At 41.1% G+C, this 14,208-nt stretch overlaps 1 pseudogene; it reads left to right on the top strand.

Annotated features, from left to right (window-relative positions):
• The first annotated feature begins 12,486 nt into the window (after positions 1 to 12,486).
• On the top strand, positions 12,487 to 12,587 carry LOC114111202 (U6 spliceosomal RNA; annotated as a pseudogene).
• Positions 12,588 to 14,208: the final 1,621 nt, after the last annotated feature.

Raw genomic sequence — 14,208 nt, 5'->3', positions numbered from 1 at the left:
GGGCCTCACCAGCAACCTATTGGTTATCTAAGCAGAACATTAGACGTAATGTAACGTGGGTGGCCCCACTGCCTAAGAGTAATTGGGGCAATGGCTTTATTAACACTTGAAGCTTTAAAAATAATTAATGGATGAAATCTTACTGTATTGACTTCTCATTCTGTGAATGGAACCTTAAATTCTAAGACTTGGGTGACAGACAGTAGGCTTCTTAAATATCACTCATTGTTGTTAGAAGGACGAGTAACTAAGCTTAAAGTTTGTGGAAATTTAAATCCTGCCATTTTCCTTCCTGAGAAGGAAAATTAAACACTTGATCACGATTGTTACCAATTTCTAACTTTAAACTATGCAGTTTGGGAAGATCTAATAGATACCCCATTAGACAATCCTGACATGGAAATATTTACAGATGCCAGTTCTTTTGTTTGGGATGGAAAGCGTAAAGCATATTACACTCTGGTGACTGCTGAACAGGCTTTAGAAACAAAATCTCTCCCCCAGGGAACCAGTGCTCAGTGGAGCTTGTGGCTCTGACCTGAGCTCTAGAGTTAAGCAAAGGGCAGAGGGTATATATCTACACAGATTCTAAATGTGCTTATTCGACTTTACATGATCATGCTGCAATATGGAAAGAAAAACAGTTTAAAACAGGAACAGGAGAATCTATTAAACATTTCAGAGAGATCCAGAGACTTTTAACTGCTGTGTATTGTCCTAAAGAAGTAGCTGTTTTACATTTCAAGGGACACAATAGGGATGGGAGTAAAGTAGCCAAAGGTAATCAGCTGGCTGACTGACAAGCCAGAAAAGTGGCACTTTACGAAACCCCTTCTCTACAGATGCCTTTGATCTGGACAGGTCCTGTGGAACACGAAAAACACAATATACTGAGAAAGAATTAGAAAGATATGAGAAAAGAGGAGCAAAGGTTACTGATAAAGGATGGTTACCGTCCGAAGATGGATGATTAATAATTGCTGAAAATGCTCAATTGAAAATTCTTAAGGGTTTACACCAGAGTTTTCATTTGGGTACAGAGAGTACTTACCAGATGGCTTCTCATTTGTTTGAAGGTAAAAAGGTAATGAAAACTTAATATTATCAAAAGATGTGAGGCTTGTCAGAAAAATAACCCAAAGACTGGAAAGCTAGCAAAATCTGGATTACAACGAAGTGGAAAGTATCCTGGAGAGGACTGGGAAATTGATTTTACTCATATGTCAAAAGCTAATGGATATTCTTGCTTACAAGTTTGGGTGGATACTTCTACTGGATGGGTTGAGGCTTTTCCCTGTTGTAGTGAATAAGCTAAGGAGGTTATAAAGATTTTAATTCATGAAATTATCCCCAGGTTTAGGCTGCAATGGAGCCTTCAGAGTGACAATGGCTCTGCCTTTACAGCTGTTATAACTCAGGGGGTATCTAAAGCTCTAGGAATTGAATATCACTTACACTGTTCCTGGAGACTGCAATCCTCAGGAAAGGTTGAAAAGGCTAATGACATTATCAAAAGACATTTGTGCTAATTATCTCAAGAGATGCAAGACAATTGGATTAAAATTCTACCCATAGCTTAAATGAGGGCTCAGACTGCCCCCAAACAGGAGGGACTGTCCCCCTTTGAATGTATTTATGGAAGGCCTTTCTTATGCACAGACATTGTTATAGACCCTGAAGCCTTGAAATTAACTAATTATGTAACTCAGCTCTCAGCTTTTCGCTCTGAGCCAAGCAAACCTCTATTTGAGCCAGGAACCAAAGTTCTGGTAAAAACATTGGGATCCAGGGGCCAATCCCTAGAGCCCCTCTGGAAAGGCCCTTACCAGGTTCTTCTTTCTTCTCCCACAGCTGTCAAAGTGCCAGGAATTGATTCATGGGTACATCACACTCGAGTTCAGAGGTGGCACCCTGACCAGAACTAAGTAGCGCCATTTTATGTCTTTACTTACTATGCTCTGAATTTTTACTTTTCAGAGCGGCCTGATAATCTATGTGAGCCTGCTTCTGCTGATTCCAAAAATCCTGAGTCTGCCGTTTGATCCTCAAGACAATGCCTTCCTGTCCTGGGCTCACTCCTACACTGCATTCCAGAACCGGTCTAATGGCTGGGTCTGTGGAGCGCTCCCCTCTTCATCAGTGGAAGGCTTCCCATGGTGGACATCTCCACTTCAAGGAAAAGACTTTCTCCAAGTCTGCAGATACCTTCAACAACAATCGCATGTGATGCTTATTCTTAAACTGATGACATCTAACAATTCTAAGATGGACTAATGGAACTATGGACATAATATGACTTTTAATTTTGATTTTAACTTGTTTTAATGACTATTTTGCTTTACATTTGTAACTGTAAAACAGAGTTTGTTTCTAACCGTTTGAAAGCTTTTAAGTTACAAACGGTTGTCCAAGCTCCTACAAGTGTCACAGCCTCCTCCAACTATTACTTGGGGCCCCTAGGTCAGAGAACCTTAATATGAAGGTTAGGAGAATATGTTGCCTCAACAATTGGGGATCATGCCCCTCAACAGTAGGAAGTAGTTATGGAATGAAAACAACAGCCCTTTCCCTTGGCAACATAATTCTCCTAAAAGAAAAGGGGGGTAATGAGAGAGTCATTTCCTGGGCAGATTGATAAGAAGTCCAGGGGTTCCCAAGGAGAGAGGGGTCTGGAGTTCTCAAGGAGGAAAAAAAGACAAACTTTTTTTTCTCTCTACATTCCTTAGGATTATACAACAATAATGTATCCTACCTGAGGACAGTCTCTGAAAAAAACCTTCTGGTAAATCCTTTTACTTTTATCTTAAAATGTAAATTATGGGAATAGGTCTAGTGAGGTCTTTACTACCTCCAGACATTCTTTTGATTCATTGTAATAACTAATCAGAGAGTATATAGCTCCACTGTTAACATTAACAAGGGGGTCCTCTTTCTGCCCCCTTCTGATGTCTATGTCAGAAGCTTTATCTCTTTTATATTTAATAAAACTATATTATACAAAAGCTTTGAGCAATCAAGCCTTAGTCACTGGTCCTGGATTGAATTCTCCTCTGGAGGCCAAGAATCCCAGCATCTTTTGTGGCTCATCAACAACCTTTCTTTCCCCATCACTTACCCCAATCTAGCTCTGCTGGAATTCTTACAGATTTTAGAATGCTATTAGTCCTTTAATTTCAGTTGCTTTGCTTGGAATTCTCTTCTCCCAGATATTGCACAATGTGTCTTGTTCTTGTTTTAGGTCTCTTCTCAAAAATCATCGTCTCAGAATGGTTCATTCTGTTCACCATCTCTTAAACAATATCTCACCTTTCTCCTTGATCCACTTCTCCTGATTCAGTCCTTAATTATAACATGTGTCATTACCTTACATATGATATTTTTATTTACTTATTGTCTGTCTTCCCTGCCCTCTACTATCATGCAAGTGCTGTGTGTAAGGGTATTTTTTTCTTATGTCTCTACTATATATCACTACCCATCATAGCACCCATCACATGGTAGATGTCCCATAATTATTTGTTCAGTGTGCAATGTAGTGCTGAAAGCTTGGATTTGGAAGCAATACTTCCCCAATACTGCTAGTTGTGTGACCTATGGCTCTTCATTTATAATATGGGAATAACCATATCTACGTCAGAATTGTTACAAGAACCACATGAATTAATACACATAAAGCATGTAAAACATGTTTGAGCTACAGAAGGCTTCACTTGAATGTTGTTTAATATTCAGTCAGCTTTAATCATAAATCAAAATTTCTCTTATTGGCTATAATAACTAAGCTGATACTCAATATGTGGTCATCATATTACAGATAGTGGGATCGGTGATTTTTGTTACATTTTTGAAAGTGGTGTTCAGAATTGGAACAAGATCATGGAAAGGAAAATTGACATTGAAGAGACAAATAAAGACTCACCTCTGCTTTTTAAACCATGAGTCAACTACAACCAATATGATTAGAGAAATTGTTATAGTCAAATATATCAGTATCAGAAGGAAGTAATTAAACCTAGTTGGGAATTAAACAAGAAAGTCAATCAATCTATAAAGTGCTCTTTCTTCTACCATAGTTAATGCTTCTCACTTCACAGTGGTGGGACCTCAGAATTTTCATGCCTTTTCTAGAGCTCTCATTTCAATTCCTCCTGAGTCTCTGTCTCTCGTCTGCCCCACTCCTCTCTTTTTCACCAAATCACTAGGTCTTCCTTTCTTTTCTCTCTAGTACTTCCAATCCCCACTTGCATTTTTTGAAATTTAACTGCTGTAATCCTCTACCTTCAAATTGCCAGCATCTGTTGAATCATCAGAAAAGCAAGTGAGTTCCAGTAAAATATCTACTTCACCTTACTGACTATGCCAAAGCCTTTGACATGTGGATCACAGCAAACTGGAAAATTCTTCAAGAGATGAGAATACCAGACCCACCTGACCTGCCTCCTGAGAAATCTGAATGCAAATCAAGAAGCGACAGTTAGAACTGGACATGGAACAACAGACTGATTACAAATCAGGAAAGGGGTATGTCAAGGCTGTATACTGTCCCCCTGCTTAACTAACTTCTATACAGAGTACATCATTTGAAATGCAAGGCTGGATGAAGCACAGCTGGAATCAAGATTGCCAGGAGAAATATCAATAACCTCAGATATGCAGATGACACCACCCTTATGTCAGACAAGCAAAGAAGAACTTAAGAGCCTCTTGATGATAGTGAAAGAGGAGAGTGAAAAAGTAGGCTTAAAACTCAGCATTCAACAAATGAAGATCATGGCATCTGGTCCCATCACTTCATGGCAAATAGGTGTGGAAACAATAGAAAAAGTGACAGACTTTAAATTGAGGGGCTCCAAAATCACTGCAGATGGTGGTTGCAGCCATGAAATTAAAAGATGCTTGCTCCTTGGAAGAAAAGCTATGACCAACAAAGACAGTATATTAAAAAGCAGAGACATTACTTTGCCAACAAAGGTTCATCTAGTCAAAGCTATGGTTTTTTCAGTAGTCAGGTATGGATGTGATAGTTGGACTATAGAGAAAGTTGAGCATGGAAGAATCAATGCTTTGGAACTGTGGTGTTGGAGAAGACTCTTGAGAATCCCTTGGACTGCAAAGAGATCAAATCAGTCAATCCTAAAGGAAATAAGTCTTGAATGTTCATTGGAAGGACTGATACTAAAACTAAAACTCCAATACTTTGGCCACCAGATGAGAACTGACTTATTTGAAAAGACCTTGATGCTGGGAAAGATTCAAGGCGGTAGGAGAAGCGGGCAACAAAAGATGAGATGGGTGGATAACATCACCGACTTGATTGGACATGAGTTTGAACAGTCTCCGGGAGTTGGTGATGGACTGGGAAGCCTGTCATGCTGCAGTCCCTGGGGTCACAAAAAGTCTGACCCGACAGAGTGACTGAACTGAACTGATGCTCCACCCATCTTTATGTGGATTCCCCCACCTGTATCCTCTTGTACTCAGCATTCTGGTCATTACTTAAGCTCTTCATTCATTAGTTCTTGGACTATGAGAAGAATATCACCTCCCTGCTGAGTCCCAGTTCTTTCTCATCCCATGCAAGCTGCTAAGTCGCTTCAATCATGTCTGACTCTTTGTGACCCTAAGGGCTGTAAACTGCCAGACTCCTCCATCCATGGGGTTCTCCATGCAAACATACTGGAGTGGGTTGTGGTGCCCTACTCCAGGGAATCTTCCCAACCCAGTGATCAAATCTGAGTCTCTTAAGTCTCCTACATTGACAAGTGGGTTCCTTGCCACTAGCATCACCTGCGAAGCCCAATGTCATGGCCTTCTAGACTGCTGTGTTGCACTCCACAACACAGGACATCTGCCTCCCAAGCAACCATATCCAAGTTTACTCAGAGGTATGATACCCTGTCAGCATTGGGCACAATTCCATTTTACTGAGCACTAGGCTGCCTCTGCTCACCCCTCATCTACATTACCCACACAGCTTTTGGGTAGAATCCTGAGACTTAGAACATCAGGAGAAGACAGCCAGGCCCAGGACTAGGGCCTTTGGGCACACAAGACTTTGGCTTCACTAGAGAGGAGAAAAGAGGAGAAGTGGAGTTTAGAAGGATACCCTAGGCCATGGACTTCCCAGGTCACACTAGTGGTAAAAAACTCACCTGCCAATGCAAGAGAGATAAGAGATGCAGTTTTGATCCCTGGGTCAGGAAGATGCCTTGGAGTGGGAATGGCAACCCACTCCAGTATTTCTTGCCTGGAAAATTCCATGGAGAGAGGAGCCTGTTAGGCTACAGTCCATGGGGCTGCAGAGAGAGGGACACCACTGAGCGACTGAGTACACACACAATGATAGGTCATAGCTCAGTGAATTTGGGTCCCTTAGCAGTTTGGGTAATAATTTTTCTCTTTCCTTGGAAGCAATACTAAACCCACAAATCTCATTCTATAGCTTTTTAAATTACGTATTTCAGAGGAATTATAAAGTGTGGAAGACTTAAATGCAAAAGTAAAACACTAGGAGGGGAGGAAGAGTTGGACTCACCCTGTCATTCCATGTCTGACTTCCTTGTTTCAAGGAGGCATGCCAGAAACAGGGCAAATGTCACTGAGAAGGTTTTTCATTATTTCTTTAATAATTAAGTAATGGCTGAGTGCCTTACACACATTTCAGGCTCAAATCCTTGCTCCTGCAGGAATTTTCTTGGAAACTTAAAAGTCTGGTCTTTGATATGCCACATTTAAGAAACTTTCTGAGGCCTCCTTGCAGTGCATCAAACAGCTGAGTAATACCTGGAGCATGAAAGGGTCTGTGAGTAGAAAAGGAAGAGAGAATCTATAAGAAAAAAGTTACAGGGAAGGAAGGTAAACAACCTAATAAATAAAGGGATTCAAGGCAGGCAAAACTTGCCGGAGTATCACGTGGAAGACTGGACCATTATATAATAACATGGACCAAGGCTGCAGAAAGTGAACAATGCCCAAGACACCATCCCAGCCGTTATTCTGCAGCTTACAGCCAGCCTGAGCCCTGGGTGTGCATCCAGCTGTGGTTGGCAAAGTTGGGGATCTGGAGTACCTGCAAGGCGAGGAATTCTTCTGCAGTCAGATGATGGGATCCTAGAACCTCACGCTGGCTGTGATGGACTGCACAGAAGCGTGGCCGAGAGGAGATACCCCATATCCGAGGTCAGGGGCGGCAGTCAGAAGGAGATACTCCACGCCCGAAGTCAGGGGCAGCGGCCAGGAGGAGCAACCCCACATCCAAGGAGTGGTGGCTGCACAGGCGCAGGAGAGCCAAGAGGAGCTACTCTTCATTAAAGGTCAGGATGGGCAGCCGTGGGGAGATACCCCTTGTCCAAGGTAAGAGAAACCCAAGTAAGACAGTAGGTGTTGTGAGAGGCATCAGAGGGCAGACACACTGAAACCATAATTGTAGAAAACTAGTCAATTTGATCACACTGACCACAGCCTTGTCTAACTCAATGAAACTAAGCCATGCCATGTCGGGCCACCCAAGATGGGCGGGCAATGCTGGAGAGGTCTGACAGAATGTGGTCCACTGGAGAAGGAAATGGCAAACCACTTCAGTATTCTTGCCTTGAGAACCCCATGAACAGCATGAAAAGGCAAAGTGATAGGATACTGAAAGAGGAACTCGCCAGGTTGGTAGGTGGCCCAATATGCTACAAAACATCAGTGGAAAAATAACTCCAGAAAGAATGAAGGGATGGAGCTAAAGCAAAAATAACGCCCAGTTGTGAGATGTGACTGGTGATAGAAGCAAGGCCCAATGCTCTAAAGAGCAATATTGCATAGGAACCTGGAATGTTAGGTCCATGAATCAAGGCGAATTGGAAGTGGTCAAACAGGAGATGGCAAGAGTGAACGTCGGTGTTCTAGGAGTCAGTGAACTAAAATGAACTGGAATGGGTGTATTTAACTCAGATGACCATTGTATCTACTACTGTGGGCAGGAATCCCTTAGAAGAAATGGAGTAGCCATCATGGTCAACAAAAGAGTCCGAAATGCAGTGCTTGGATGCAATCTCAAAAACAACAGAATGATCTCTGCTCATTTCCAAGGCAAACCATTCAATATCACAGTAATTCAAGTCTATGCCCCTACCAGTAATGATGAAGAAGCTGAATTGGAGCAGTTCTATGAAGACCTACAAGACCTTTTAGAACTAACACCCAAAAAAGATGTCCTTTTCATTATAGGAGGACTGGAATGCAAAAATAGGAAGTCAAAAAACACCTGGGGTAACAGGCAAATTTGGCCTTGAAATATGGAATGAAGCAGGGCAAAGGCTAATAGAGTTTTGCCAAGAGAATGCACAGGTCATACAAACACCCTCTTCCAACAACACAAGAGAAGACTACACATGGACATCACCAGATAGTCAACACTGAAATCAGATTGATTATATTCTTTGCAGCCAAAGATGGAGAAGCATTATATAGTCAGCAAAAACAAGACTGGGAGCTGACTGGCTCAGATCATGAACTCCTTATTTCCAAATTCAGACATAAATTAAAGAAAATAGGGAAAACCACTAGAACATTCAGGTATGACCTAACTCAAATCCCTTATGATTATACAGTGGAAGTGAGAAATAGATTTAAGGGCCTAGATCTGATGGATAGACTGCCTGATGAACTATGGACAGAGGTTCATGACATTATACAGGAGACAGGGATCAAGACTATCCCCATGGAAAAGAAATGCAAAAAAGCAAAATGGCTGTCTGAGGAAGCCTTATAAATAGCTGTGAAAAGAAGAGAAGCAAAAAGCAAAGGAGAAAAGGAAAGCTATAAGCATCTGAATGCAGAGTTCCAAAGAATAGCAAGAAGAGATAAGAAACCCTTCCTCAGTGGTCAATGTAAAGAAACAGAGGAAAAGAATAGAATGGGAAAGACTAGAGATCTCGTCAAGAAAATTAGTTATACCAAGGGAACATTTCATGCAAAGATGGGCTTGATAAAGGACAGAAATGGCATGGAAAAAACAGAAGCAGAAGATATTAAGAAGAGGTGGCTAGAACACACAGAGGAACTGTACAAAAAAGATCTTCACGACCAAGATAACCACAATGGTGTGATCACTCACCTAGAGCCAGACATCTTGGAATGTGAAGTCAAGTGGGCCTTAGAAAGCATCACTACAAACAAGCAAGTGGAGGTGATGGAATTCCAGTTGAGCTATTTCAAATCCTGAAAGATGATGCTGTGAAAGTGCTGCATTCAACATGCCAGCAAATTTGCAAAACTCAGCAGTAGCCACAGGACTGGAAAAGTCAGTTTTCATGCCAATCCAAAAGAAAAGCAATGCCAAAGAATTCTCAAACTGCCACACAATTGCACTCATCTCACACGCTAGCAAAGTAATGCTCAAAATTCTCCAGGCCAGTCTTCAGCAATACGTGAACCGTGAACTCCCTGATGTTCAAGCTGGTTTTAGAAAAGGGAGAGGAACCAGAGATCAAATTGCCAAACTCCCTGGATCATGGAAAAAGCAAGAGATTTCCATAAAAACATCTATTTCTGCTTTATTGACTATGCCAAAGCCTTAGACTGTGAGGATCACAATAAACTGTGGAAAATTCTGAAAGAGATGGGAATACCAGACCACCTGACCTGCTTCTTGAGAAACCTATATGCAGGTTAGGAAGCATCAGTTAGAACTGGACATGGAACAGCAGACTAGTTCCAAATAGGAAAAGGAATATGTCAAGGCTGTATATTGTCACCCTGCTTATTTAACTTATATGCAGAATGCATCATGTGAAATGCTGGGCTGGAAGAAGCACAAGCTGGAATCAAGATGCTGGGAGAAATAGCAATAATGTCAGATATACAGATGACACCACCCTTATGGCAGAAAATGAAGAGGAACTCAAAAGCCTCTTGATGAAAGTGAAAGAGGAGAGTGAAAAAGTTGGCTTAAACCTCAACATTCAGAAAACTAAGATCATGGCATCTGGTCCCATCACTTCATAGGAAATAGATGGGGAAACAGTGGAAACAGTGTTAAACATTATTTTTGGGGGGCTCAAAAATCACTGCAGATGATGACTGCAGCCATGAAATTAAAAGACACTTACTCCTTGGAAGGAAAGTTATGACCAACCTAGATAGCATATTGAAAAGCAGAGACATTACTTTGCCAACAAAGGTCCGTCTAGTCAAGGCTATGGTTTTTCCTGTGGTTATATATGGATGTGAGAGTTGGACTGTGAAGAAAGCTGTGCGCTGAAGAATTGATGCTTTTGAACTGTGGTGTTGGAGAAGACTCTTGAGAGTCCTTTGGACTGCAAGGAGCACCATCCAGTCCATTCTAAAGGAGATCAACCCTGGGTGTTCTTTGGAAGGACTGATGCTAAAACCGAAACCCCAATAGTTTGGCCACCTCATGCGAAGAGTTGACTCATTGGATAAGACTTTGATGCTGGGAGGGATTGGGAGCAGGAGGAAAAGGGGACGACAAAGTATGAGTGGCTGGATGGCATCACTCACTCAATGGACATGAGTTTGAGTGAACTCCGGGAAATGGTGATGGACAGGAAGGCCTGGTGTGCTGCAATTCATGGGGTTACAGAGTCAGACAGGACTGAGCGACTGAACTGAACTGAACTGAAAGCAACTAAACAGCAACATATAACTGGATGAACATGGCCCCACCTATGAGAGGAATGATAGAGATGGTTACACAGGTTACACATATTCCCAAACCCCTCCCCTGGGCCAGAATCCTCTCTCCAAATCAGAGATTAACTGAGATTGCACGGAGGATACTTTGTCTGGAACTAGCCTGGTGTGCAGATTGCAAAGGCGCCCTACAGGTGCATTACTCCCTTCCCCTAGGTCCTCCCCAGAACCTCTCCACCCTGCAGTGCCCAGCCACAGGTGTCTTTCCACCTGGGATCAGCTTATCCAGTGTGCTTGCCTCCCCCGGCATCCTTCTGAGTTCTGAGTTCTGCCCTCAGAACTCAGAAATGTTTCCTCTCTCAACCCTCTTTCCCTCTCTTCTGACTTCCCTAGGCACACGAACACACAAACCTCTTCCTCTGCCCACTTCCCTGCCAGAGAAACCCTATAGATTCTAGCAGTCATAGGCCTCCCACATGACCTCTCACTTGCTCTCCATTTCTCCCATTATCTGGTTTCCAGATTTTCTTCTGCTCCTGTCTGGAACCTCCTGATCTCTATTGCACTGAGGTGTTAGTCACTCAGTTGTGTCCGATTCTTTGTGATCCCATGGACCATAGCCCACCAGCCTCTTCTGTCCCTGGAATTCTCCAGGCAAGAGTACTGGATTGGGTTTTCATTTCCTTTTCCAGGGCATCTTCTCAACCCACGGAATAAACCTGGATCTCCTGCATTGCAGGCAGATTCTTTACCATCTGAGCCACCAGAAAAGCCCTCTATCACACCCTGTTCTGGCTTATGACAACGTCTGTAGTTTGACCTGGTTGGAATACTTAGTGTCTTTTGGTTTTAGAGAAATCATGTCCACAATTGGTTTTTCAATGTCCTTATCTGTGAGAAATGATGGAAGGTGATCAGTGATACCCAGTGGCCTTTCCTGCAGTTTCCTAACCCATTATACCTCTGTGGTCTCCACCTCTTGTGTGCCTCCTAGCTCCCTTTTCCCTTCCTTTGGTCTTCCTCTTGGTCTTCCCTGACTTTCTCTGATGACTCATTACTTTTCCACTCCTTTCACTTTTCCTGCTTGTTCTCCAGTCCCCTAGAGTATCCACAGGAGAATTAATTGTTGAGTCAAGTCTTTACTTTTGTTTCTTTTATTGATGTTTGCTATGGCAACCTGAAGGCAGTTGAAACATCATTCCATTATTTCACTTACATCTATTCATTCAATTGACATTAGTTATGGCCTACCTGTTGCTGAGAAATTTGCCAGACACTAAGATTTCAGAGACAGAGTTTCTTTGGAGAAAACAAAACAAAATCTAACCTAAAATTTCAGCTTACTCTACATACAGAAATCAAAAATTAATTATCAGAATTATTTTAAAAGTTATGCATTCTGTCTCATCTTGGTATTATTAATTCCATTAATTATTAATTCCATGACCAAATAAGTAAATAATGTAAAAACAAAACCCCTGAAAGTATTAGACAAAATTCTGGGTTCTTACAAAAAAGATGAGAAGACACTTGCTTCAAATACCTCTAGTGCAATGCTGTTGGGAAATATTCAGGATTTCAAGGTACTGACATCATCCTAAAATATTTTATTTAGGCAAATTTTATTCTCCAATGAGGGCAAAATAATCCATATTTGAACATCCAGAAACTCAAAGAAGGTACCATGTAACACCCTTTATGAAACAAATTATCTAAATAAAATAAAAAAAATTAGCCTGAATAAAGAACCCAAGAAATGTTGCAAACCATTTTGGAATAAAATTTTTTGAAAAATAAATTGTTAACTCTAAACAGTTGTTTAAAATGAGCTTGTAAAACTTCTACTTGCTTCAAGGGCACATATATTAAAACTGGAACAATACAGAAGACTATCATGAACCCTGTGCAAGAATGACAGGCACATTCATGAAGTTTCATATTTTTAAACTAAAGAAGGAAGCTTATAGAAATACAATCTTACCTCAAGAAACAAGAAAAATTTCAAGCAACTTACCATTAAACCTAAAGCAACTAGAGAAAGAACAAATAAAACCTAAAATTAGTAGGAGAGAAATCAAAACTTGAAAGTAGAACGAAATAGAGTTCCAGAAAAAAATAGTGAAGATAAATAAAACTTGAAAGCTGATTCTTCCAGAAGATAAACGAAACTGATAAACCTTTAGTGAGACTCACCAAGGGCTGTGGGGTGGGGGAGAAGGAAGTGAGGTCAAATCAATAAAATTAGAAATGAAAAAAAAGTTACAATGGACACCACAGAAATGCAAAAGATCATAAGAGACTACTACAAGCAACTACATGTCAATAAACCAGAAAACATAGATAAATGAGCAAATTCTTAGAAAAGTACAATCTTCCAAGACAGAATTGGTAAGAAACAGAAAACATGAACAATTCAGTAACGAGTACTAAAATTGAAACTATGAATGAAAACTCCCAACAAACAGAACTCCAGGACAAGATAGCATCACTGTTGAATTCTATCAAACATTTAGAAAAGAGTTAACACTATCCTTTCAAATCTTTCCAAAAAAATAGTAGAGAAAGGAACACTCCCAAGCTCATTCTATGAGGCCACCATAACTCTAATATCAAAACCAGACAAAGATATCAGCAAAAGAAAAGGACAGATAAATGTAGAAGCAAAAATCCTTAACAAAATACTACAGACTGACTCCAACAACATGTTAAAAGGATTGCACACTCTAATCAAGAGGGATTTAATCAGAGATCCAAGGATTTTTTAACATGTGCATATCAATCAATGTGATACATCATATTAGAAAACTGAAGAATGAAACCATATGATCATCTCAGTCAGTTCAGGTCAGTTGCTGTCATGTTCAAATCTTTGTGGCCCCATGGACTGCAGCATACCAGGCTTCCCTGGCATCACCAACTCCTGGAGCTTCCTCAATCTCATGTCCATCGAGTCAGTGATGCCATTTAACCATCTCATCTTCTGTCTTTCCCTTCTCTCCCTGTCTTCAGTCTTTCCCAGCATCAGGGTCTTTGACAATGAGTCAGTTCTTCCCATCAGGTGGCCAAAGTTTTGGAGTTTCAGTTTCAGTATCAGCCTTCCCAATGAATATTCAGGACTGATATCCTTTAGGATTTACTTGTTTGATCTCCTGCACTCCAAGAGATCTCAAGAGTCTTCTCCAGCACCACAGTTCAAAAGCATCAATTATTTGGTACTCAGCTTTCTTTATAGTCCAACTATCACATCCATACATGACTACTGGAAAAACCATAGCTTTGACTAGATGGACCATTGTTGGTCAAGTAATGTCTCTGCTTTTTAGTATGCTGTCTAAGTTGGCCATAACTTTTCTTTTAAGGAACAAGCATCTTTTAATTTCATGGCTGGAGCCACCATCTGCAGTGATTTTGGAGCCCACCCCCCCAAAATATAAAGTCTTCCATTGTTTCCATTGTTTCCCTATCTATTTGCCATGAAGTGATGGGACCAGATGCCATGATCTTCATTTTCTGAATGCTGAGTTTTAAGCCTACTTTTTCACTCTCCTCTTTCACTATCATCAAGAG

Source organism: Ovis aries, chromosome 1 (assembly GCF_016772045.2).
Source record: "Ovis aries strain OAR_USU_Benz2616 breed Rambouillet chromosome 1, ARS-UI_Ramb_v3.0, whole genome shotgun sequence".
Lineage (NCBI taxonomy): Eukaryota > Metazoa > Chordata > Mammalia > Artiodactyla > Bovidae > Ovis > Ovis aries.
Note: the sequence above shows the minus strand (reverse complement) of the source record. Positions and strands in the feature narration are given on the sequence as shown.